Raw genomic sequence first — 10915 nt, 5'->3', positions numbered from 1 at the left:
GAATATTAATTTGATGATCAGCCATGATCTTAGCGAGTGGCGGAACAGGCTCGAAGGGCTGGATGGCCTCCTCCTGCTTCTATTTATGATGCATATTTCTGTGCATAAAGAACATGTGCGACCCATAACCTAACATTCCCAAATACACCTGATGCAAGCGATGGAGCAATTGTGGGTTTGGTAAAAGGGATCTGCCACCGGAAACACTCCATAACTTTGAAAAATTGAAATTTAATTCCACAAGGAAAGCCCCAGGGGAGATCATTGCACCCTACACAGGAAGGCTTAGGCCAATGGTGCAACATTGTGACTTTGGGACAACACTAAATGATATGCTGATTGGTCTGTGGAGTAAATGTCGAAGCTAAACAGAGGAGGGAACATGCAGAAACAGATTAATTTTAAAAAGGTACCAAGAACCCTTTCAGAAGCTGAGAAAGGTCATTTGCAAATATAAAAAGGATTATCTGTTGCGTAAGGAGTGAGAAAATGCCACCAATATATCTCTGGAAGATATTATCCTGTTGTGGTAGACCACAAGCCAGTGTTGGGTCTGAAAGGAGAACATGGTTATCCCATCAATTTCATTGGCTAGGATTCAGTGCTGATATGATCGACCAATGAATACACATTTGAACACCAGGGATACAAATAGCCAACACTGATGCACTCAGTCATCTTCCTTTACCAGGGTGTAGACCGCCTCTCCGCCCCTGCATCCCCTCCACCGCCCCCACCACTGGTACTACAGGAAGTCATGAGGGCAATGCATTCCGAGACACTTTTCCAGCACCAGCACAGCAATCACATTCTGGAGCAGCAGAGAGCTGCTGTTATCAAAAATAAAACCCAGAATATTGGCTGGTTGTCAGAATGAGATGAGAAACTACAACATTGAGAAGGATGAGCTTAGCTGCTGGGACAGCATCAGCCCATGGAGAGTAGTGTAAACGCCCCTGTGTCAGGGAGGAAACTGCTCCTTGCGGAGTTACATTGTGCCCATACAGGCAAGTCATCTATGAAGGTGATTGGCAGAATCTTTGGCGGCCAGGCATTAATGGTGGTTTTGAGAACCTGGTGAATCTCTGTGATTAATGCCAGTTCAGGTATAAGTTACCTGTTACAGCCCCTTTACACCCCCTGGGAATGGCCAGGTCAGCAATAGGCACAAGTTCACATTGATTATGTTGGACCATTTCTGGGCACCATGTTTCTACCATTGGAAGATCATTGGTCGATGCCCACTCCAAACAGATGGGAGTATCTGAGTTGAAATCCACAACACACGTTATATCCAAGAAACTTCACCAGTGCTCCAAGCCCACAGAGCACCTGCAGTACTCGTGTCAGATAGTTCAGGGAGGGGTGTTTGAATGAGGGGGCTATAGGATCATGAGGGTGGAGGGATTGAGGCCAGTGAGTTTGGGGAGCAGTGGATTTGGATTTCAAGAAATGCTGCAGGAGAGATAAAGACAGGAACCTGAGAGTGAGCAAAGAGAGAAAAGGAGAGGAAGTGTTGATGCAAGGAGTAAAGGTGAACTGGTGAGTGAGTGTGAGACCATGGTGGAACAATGTGCTGAGCTCCCATACCAGGGGCTGACCCCCCACTGCTTCCATTGGGAAAGCAATAGCTGGTCTTTCTCACAGCCTCATGTGGAGTGGCAGCCACTGGTGAACTGTACTTCAGAGCAATGTGTCCTCTCTGTGACTGATAGCAAGGCCAGAAGGACAGTCTCTGTCTCTCTCGCTCGCTCTCACGCACACACACACAAGAAATTATTGGCCTCCTTTGTTCATTGAAAAGCTACTCGACACGAGCTTTCCTCCCCTGTGGCTCCCTGCCTCGTACAGATAACTGCGGAATCAGTGTTATTAATTCCTACACCTTTAACTTAATGTTGGGCTCGAGTCTCACTCCCTGATGGAAATCTTCATACTTGGTATGAAAGGGAGATTGGTGAATTACATGATTTTCTCAGTGACAATGATGAGTGAAATTAATTTTTATATAGAGATTGAAAGAGTTTGTGTTGAATGGATTGGGATATTTTTAGAGGGCGATGATATTAATATTAGAGATAACTGCAGCTGCTGCTGGGAGGGAGCAATGGTAAAATGACACTAATACAAATGTTAGTGTGAGCAGTTTATTACACAATGGGATGAAATTATCATTTCAGTCAAAGCTTTTGTAAGGAGAATTTAGCAAATCCATTAATGAACCATACTGCCTGACAGGGTCACCTCTGACCTGGCCTCACTTCCGCACTCACACATTCCAGCAACCCTTCGAAAACACTGTAAATATGTGGGTGCACACCGGGCGATTGTGACCCTCCCCCAACAAACCCTCACTCCCTCCACTCCCCCACCACCCCCGCCACAGCTTCTTCACACATTCTGAATAATGATTCTGTTCTGTTGAAGTTTCCCAAGGGGGAAATGTGTAATGTCCCTGCTTCTGGCTCAGAATCTCTGGGTTTAAATCCCATTCTAGGATTTGATGGCCACAGAAGGACCTCATAATGTGGTTACTGTCATTGAACTCACTGGCCCATTTTGTCCAAGAAAAGAACTTGTATTAGCTGGTGATGTTTTACTGTACAGGGTAGTGTAACACAGCCACATCACTAGGACTGAAACACCCATGGTGTTTGCCTCCAGGATCCTTTTGGATGCAGAGCAAAGGTATTCTCACATTGAGGAGGAAGATCTGATGTCGGAAAGTTCCATCAATATGTTTGGAGTTGATTTTTTTTATATAGTTCCCATTATTGGGCTTCTTCAAAGAGGACAAGGCAACTTTCCCCATCGTCTCCACTCGGAAACAGCACTGAGTCTTGTTATTGACGGCTCTGAGTATGTTCTGGAATATCGCCCTGGGATTTGGATAGATAATGCAGATACACTGAGTCACCTTCTGATGCAGACAAATCTGGCTTCTTGACTAGCCAGTGTCTACAAAAATGACCCAAAAGAACCTAAACTTCTCCAAAATCAGGTGCGTGGTTTTACACGGGGGAGTTCCAAGGATAATACCCTGAAGAAATGAGATCTTACCTCATTAAGAAATGCAAATCCATGTTGAGGGCGGGATCATTCTTTGGGGGTTCTGATTAGTTGTTCCACACCCCCGCACCCCACCCCCCCCGGGATGACCCCGAGAACATCTAGAATGAAGGTGCAGGCTCGGAGTGGGTGGCCTTATCTTCATGCTGACGTCACAGACCTGGTAAAGCAATGTGATCTATGTCAGGAAAATCTATAACTCCCACCCTCAGCTTCCCTACCCTCGGGGACTGGCCTGGCAGGGTGAGTATACACATGGACTTTGCATGGCCCTTTGTGGGTTCCATCATGGTGGACACATACTCCGATTGTGTGGAGGTTCATCGTATGGGTTCCAGGGTATCTCAGGCTGTGTTTGAGAAATTGCAGCAACATTATCAGCACACACTAAGTACCAGATGTCCTGGTTTCCGATAATGACACAGCCTTCACTCACGGTGATTTCCAGAACCTCGCGAACTCCAATGGTATCCAATGCGTCAGGACTGCACCTTATCACCTGTCATCAAATGGATTGGCAGAATGGGAGGTTCAAATCTGCAGAAGTGGTCTGAAACAACCAGCGGGGTTCATGAAGACTAAACTGGCATGGTTTTTGTCTGTTTACAGGACCACACCACAACAAGTATTGCTGCAGTAGAGCTGTTGATGGGACGATGGCTTTGTATCAGATTGAGCCTGTTATTCCCAAACCTGGTGGATAAAGTGGAGGCCTAGCAGCGGGTGATCCGATTCATGGAGGGAACTTTAGCGATGGTCCCAGACGGATCCCTGGGATCAGGATGGGGAAAACAGGATAAGGTCAAAGTTCAGGTAAAACCTTAAGAAACATGTAGACCATTTCAGAGCAGGGAGTTCCTGCCATGGAGAGAGCTGCTGCCACTATCATCTCTCAGCTCAAAACTAACTCCATATTAACCCCTCCACACTCAGAGATGGAGGCCTCCAGCTAAAATAGAACCTGAGGAGGATTCTGTTTCAGTTACCCTGCAATGCTCACTCTGAAAGAGAAAGTACCCGGTTTGATTTGCACTGTCTGACCCAGGCCTGCCTTCAATAGACTCCCAACTGCGCACCAAGCGACAGAAAGGACTTCCTCGCAGTGGGGATGCTGGGAGAGACACAGACCTAAGCGGGGAGGAATGTTACGATGGTCACAAAGTCCTTTGATTATAAAAATCAAACCCAATGTCAGCCAATAACAGCAACAAATTGCAATTAGATAGTATCTTTGACAATTTGCTTATAAACTAAACATGACACTGAGCCACGTTCGAGAATATACATACAGATGTGCTGGTCAGACAGAGCTTTTTTTTTAAGAACATAGAACATTATAGCGCAGTACAGGCCCTTCGGCCCTCGATGTTGTGCCGACCAGTGGAACCAATCTAATGACCCTCTAATCTAAACTATTCCAATGTTACCCATATGCCTATCCACTGACCATTTGAATGCCCGTAAAGTTGGCGAGTCCACAACTGCTGCAGGCAGGGCGTTCCACACCCTTACTACCCTCTGAGTAAAGAGAGAGAGTGAGAGGTAGAGAGGTTTATGGAGGAAATTCCAGAATTAGGGCCTTGGTAAAGGGCAGTCACCAAAGGGGAACAATTAAAATCAGAGCTGTTCTAGAGGTGTACATTGAAATAGCCAAGTTTAACACAATGGGTAGGATTTTACAGCCTTACACAACCGAGACTGGAAAACCTGCCCAAGGTCAGCGGATATTTCCATTATCCGTCCTTCGCCTGCTCCGATTCCGTGATGGGTGTAGAATTCCAGTGAATTAGTCTAGAACCAGGGGCCTCAATTTCAAAATAAAGAGGGAAGCCACTTAGGATTGAGGTGAGGAGAATTTTTCTGCTCAGAATCTTTGGAATTCTCTTCCCCAGAGAGCTGGGGAAACTCAGTCACTGAATATGTTTAAAGTGGAGTTTGACAGATTTCTAATCCCGATGATATGAAGAGATATGGGGAGAGAGTGGGAACAATTCATTGAAGTGGATGAAGTGATTGTATTGAGTAGCAGAGCAGGCTCGATGGGCTGAATGGCCTCCTCCTGTTTCTGAGAAAAGGAAAGATTATTCCATCTGTCTGATGAAATTGGGTTGGGTGTTGATCATTTTCTCTCTCCCATTGGGAACGGCAGTGTCTCCTCTATCTTATCCCACTCTTTGATGAAGAGTAGATATTAAACTGTCAGAAGCAATTAATTGTGAACATTGAAAAGATAGAAAGATATATCATTTAGTGATTAATTATCCTGATTCTATCGTTTACTCCCAGTAACTTGTACAGGAGTGAGACACTCTCCCAGCCTCCCACACACTGATGATGGTCTGGTTAAGTAGCTCCAGGTTAGATCAGGAACTCATCGGGAAAACACTGTCAATAACATCAAAAACACCGGCCCAAATGTAAAGGTAAATGTGAAGAAATCTGTCGAGGTAGCGGGTGTTTTCCCAGACACCACAATCTTCTCCACACTGGCCCATTCGGCCTTCTGTAAAGCATTGTAGAAACTGGCTTGCTTTGGCCAGCTTGTGTTATATTCCCAGCTGGTAACTCAGAGCCAATCTCAGTAAAGGTCACCATGAAACTGAAAGATTGTTATAATAACCAAATTTGTTCATCCTTGCCCTTTAGGGAGGGACCAGGTCTGTCTGCACTCCCACAATGTGGAGATGCCGGCGTTGGACCGCGATAAGCAACACCAGATTAAAATCCAACAGGTTTGTTTGGTAGTTTTCGGAGAGCAGTCCCATAACCAGAGTGATTGATCCTTAACTGCCCCCTCCGGAGTGGCCAAGCGAGACACTCGGGGAGGGGGATTAAACCTGACTGAGTGGCAGGAGGAGTGAGGTTTTTGTTGAAATTGGCAGCGTGTCATGGAATGGTCAGATATCAATCCGAGTGGGATCTGCAGCCTGTAGGAAAGTGCTGTTAAACAGCTGGCTGTGTAATATTCAAATAATGTGCTGGTATCTGGAATTCTCAATATAACTGTGCTCCTGTGTAGGTTTTACTGAGCTCCTCTGATCATCAGAAATGGTGGAGAACACCAGGGTTCTGAAGTTGGGATTCTGCTGCCTGGACAGATCAGTGCTGCAGATAAAGCATCCAGAAAATGTTAGTGTTCTGCTGTGCCTCACACAACATTGCGCAGCATAGAAACATCGAAACTAGAAGCAGGAGGAGGCCATTCGGCCCTTCCAGCCTGCTCCGCCATTCATTTTGATCCGGGCTGATCATCCAATTCAATATCCTGATCCCCCTTCCCCCCACATCCCTGGATTCCTTTAGACCCAAGAGTGAAATCTAATTCTTCTTGGAATCAAATAATGTTTTGGCCTCAACTACTTTCTGTGGGAGTGAATTCCACACATTCCCCACCCTCTGGGTGAAGAAATTTCTCCACCTCAGTTCTAAAAGGTTTACCCCTTATCCTCAAACTATGCCCCCTAGTTCTGGAATCACCCACCATCAGGAACATTCTTTCTGAATCTACCCTGTCTAACCCTGTTAGAGTTTTATAAGTTTCTATCAGATCCCCTCTCACTCTTCTAAACTCCAGTGAATATAATCCTAACCGACTTAGTCTCTCCTCATATGACAGACCTGCCATCCCAGGAATCAGCCTGGTAAACCTTCGCTGTACTCCCTCTATAGCAAAGACATCCTTCCTCAGATAAGCAACACCAAAACAGCACACAATAATCCAGATGTGGCCCCACCAACACCCTGTACAATTGCAGCAAAACACCCCTATCGCTTTACTCAAATCCTCTCGCTATGAATGTACCATTTGCCTTCTTTATTGCCTGCTGTACCTGCACGCTTACTTTCAGCAACTGATGCACGAGGAATCTAAGGTCTCGCTGAGTATCCACCTCTCTCAATTTACACCCATTCAAGAAATAATCTGTCTTCCTAATATTGCTACCAAAGTGGATAACCTCACATTTATCCACATTATACTGCATCTGCCATGCAGATACTCACACACTCAGCCTGACCAAATCACACTGAAGCTTCTCTGTATCCCCCTCACAGCTCACCCTCCCACCCAACTTTGTATCATCTGCAAATTTGGAGATAATACATTTAGTTCTCTCTTCCAAATCATTAATATATAATGTGAACTGTTAGCCTCCCAGTACTGATCCCTGCGGAACCCCACTAGTCACTGACTGCCAATCAGAAAAAGACCCATTTATGCCAACTCTTTGCTTCCTATCTGTTAACCACCTTTCTATCCATCTGAAGACATTACCTGCAATCCCATGTGCTTTAACTTTACAAAGTAGTCTGTTATGTGAGACCTTGCCAAAAGCCTTCTGAAAGTCTAAATAAACCACATCTACTCGTTCTCCTCGGTCAGCTCTACTAGTTACATCCTCAAAGAATTCCAATAGATTTGTCAAGCATGATTTCCCTTTTCTAAATCCATGCTGACTGTGTCTGATTATACCACTGCTGTCCAAATATCGAGTTATGAAATCCTTGAGAATAGACTGCAGCAACTTCCCCAGTATTGACGTCAGGCTCACTGGTCTGTTTTCTCTTTACCTTCCTTTTTGAATAGCAGGCTTACATTATCTACCCTCCAATCTGTAGGAACCAGTCCAGAGTTCAAAGAATTTTGGAAAATAACCACCAATGGATCTACTGTTTTTTGAGCCATTTCCTTAAGTACTGTGGGATGAAGATGAACAGGCCCTGGAGATTTATTCACCTTCAATCCCCTCAATTTCCCTAAAGTCATTTCTCTACTCGTGCTGATGCTTTGTGAGGACTCGAGCTGTGGGAAGGAGGTGAACACTCTGAAGATACAGAGGAGCCTGATGTTGTGAGGACATCTCCACTCGCACACTTTGCTGCCAAGGATGGACTGATTCAAACCTACTTTGGTTCATCTAAAATGTTGCAGCAGTGCACACTCCCAGCACAAAGCTGTCTCCACATCAACAATCCACCCCTCGCCCAAAACAGAAAATACTGGGAAATCTCAGCAGGTCTGGCAGCATCTGTAAGGAGAGAAAAGAGCTGACGTTTTGAGTCAGTCCAGGTGACCCTGTGTCAAAGTTCACCAGACCTGCTGAGATTTTCCAGCATTTTGTTTTGGTTTCAGATTTCTGCATCCGCAGTATTTTGCTTTTTTATTTTAATCCATCCCTCTCACTCACCCGTTGCTCATTTCTAACTCCTATCCATTCTTCATAAGATAAAAGGCAGGCTACAGGAACGGTGGAGCATAGGGTCATAGGGGTTTACAGCATGGAAACAGGCCCTTCGGCCCAACTTGTCCATGCCGGCCTTGGCAGATGCAGTATAATGTCAGCAATGCAATTAATCTTATGATGTATTAAGGAAGTTGGATGTACCCGGTGGGAAATGAACTTGCTGGGTTACGGGGATAGAATGAGGGAATGGGACTGGCTGGATTGCTCCACAGAGTGCCAGCATAGAATCAATAGGCCGAATGGCCTCTTTCTGTGCTATAATAACTCTGTGAACATGAAATGGAAACCTGAGTGATTTCCCTTCTGGAAATACAAAGCCTTTTTTGACTTTGATGTTATGTAATCCCTGTGACTTCAGGAAAGCTGGTGACCAGCTGCTCATTCCCCTGCTCTACCTGCTCAGACACTCGTGGTTAAAGTCTTTTTGGAACCTGTGAGGGCTCTGCTAAATGTTGCCTGAAACTCTGCAGGGGCAAACAGGAGGTGACATGGGTTCTGAATTATGGGTGAGAAATTCTTGAGCAGAATCCCACTTCCCCATCTTCCCATTTGCACAGAGCTGGAGGGCATCTGTTACATTTCAGTGGGGCACCAAATGACCGGGACAGAGCTTTCCTTCAGCCTTGTTAAAGTGGCAGACGGATTGTGAAGGCCATTGGTGAGGATCAGCAGTCACTTGGTCACTGCTATTACTGATGCTTCATACAGATGGTCAATCTTTTCATGCAGGTGAACACCAGCACAAAGGCCTGAGACACCAGGGTATTCATTCAGGAGATGGGCTCTTCCAATCCAGCTCCGAACATCTGCATTGCAGCTGGAAATGCTGACAGAGCCTCACACATTGAAGGCACTGTGTCCAAGAGTAATACACTGCATTCCTGTTACTGACTCAGTCACCTCCAGCCAGGCCTGTATGTTCTCTGAGACAATCTAACTCCTTCCTCCCTTTCACAGGAACACAATCTCCCTGTCAGTCTTCCCAATCCTGCAGCATCATTGTCAAGGACACTTTGCAGCAATCTGGCCCTACCTCTTGTTGAGTTCTCGTTGTGGCGGTTCTGAATTTGCTAAGTCTGCTCCAGCTCAGAGTCTTGCACAGTTTGAAGCAGTTTAGCTGAAGTAGATCTGCTGTGGGTCATCGCTCTGCCAGCTCGCTCCAGCCAGTCCACAGCTCTGCCAGCTCCATCACTCTGCCAGCTCGCTCCAGCCAGTCCACAGCTCTGCCAGCTCCATCACTCTGCCAGCTCGCTCCAGCCAGTCCACAGCTCTGCCAGCTCCATCACTCTGCCAGCTCGCTCCAGCCAGTCCACAGCCCAGCTGCTGACAAACATTCTGCTGAAGGCCAGTCTGGAAGTTAAAATCCATCTCTGGGTTTTTATCAAACTGTTAATAACCGGTGCTGGGTATTCTGATCACCCACCATCAGCTTGCTGATAAACGAGACAATTAAACACCAAGCTTCATGTTACATACTTCCACCCATTGCTGACCTCAATCATGGGGTCCTGGTAATGATTGAAAGTATTATGGGATGGTTTCCATGCTGGTGAATAACTGCCAGATCCTCAGAGCAGATAAACACCTGGCAGTTTGATAAATGTGGACTGAGATCACCTTGCAAAATCATTCCAGAGGAACATAGGAACAGAAGGTTGTTCAGCTCCTGGGACCTGTTCTGTCATTAATTAGTTCCTACCTCCCTGCCATGGATCTATTACACTTACCCAAATCTACCAAAGAATGCAAAAATCTATCAATGTCACTCTTGAAATTTTCACTTGACTCACCCTGCCCAACACCCAGCATCCACAGCTGTCTGGGGAAAGTGACCCAGATACCCACGAATCTTTGTGTGAAACTCCTCCTTATGGACATCTGGGAGAATGTGCTGGAATTGGGAGAGCTGTCTCACAAAGCAGTCAAGCAACAACCCCACAAGTTATTCTCACCGTACCACACCTCATAGATAATGTCCCAGACACCACCATCACCATTCCTCCCACAAGCCCAGTTTCTGCCTGGCTTTGGCGATGCACTTATCCCAGTTTTTGGCACGTGCCCCTGCCGCTCCAAACCATATCCCCAGCACCTTCAGGTACTCTGCCCTGACGGTGAAGGGGACGAAGGATTTGTCGGTCCAGTTCCCAAAGAGCATGGCCTCGCTCTTACCCTGGTTGACTTTGGTTCCCGAGGCCAGCTCGAACTGCTGGCAGACCTGGAGGAGCCTGCGAACAGACGAGGGGTCCGAGCAGAAGACAGCCACGTCATCCATGTACAATGTACAGGGAGGTTTTGACCTGCGTGCCTCCGCTGCCTGGGATTGTCACCCCTTTGATGCCTGGGTCGCTTCTGAGGGCCTGGGCAAAGGGTTCAATGCAACACACAAAAAGGACGGAGGAGAGAGGGCAGCCCTGTCTGACTCCAGACCTCATTTGGAAGCTGTTTCCCACCCATTGACTGAGACTGTGCTGCTGATGTCTGTGTAGAGCAGCCGGATCCAATTGCAGATTCCCTCCCCAAAGCCCATTTTGGAGAGCACATCCATCACGTAGCTGTGCGATATTCTGTCAAACACCTTCTCCTGGTCGAGGCTGATGAGG

This window comes from Carcharhinus amblyrhynchos, chromosome 14 (genome assembly GCF_965287045.1).
Source record: "Carcharhinus amblyrhynchos chromosome 14, sCarAmb.v2.hapA, whole genome shotgun sequence".
In the NCBI taxonomy this organism is placed as follows: domain Eukaryota; kingdom Metazoa; phylum Chordata; class Chondrichthyes; order Carcharhiniformes; family Carcharhinidae; genus Carcharhinus; species Carcharhinus amblyrhynchos.
This window is presented reverse-complemented; position numbering follows the sequence as displayed.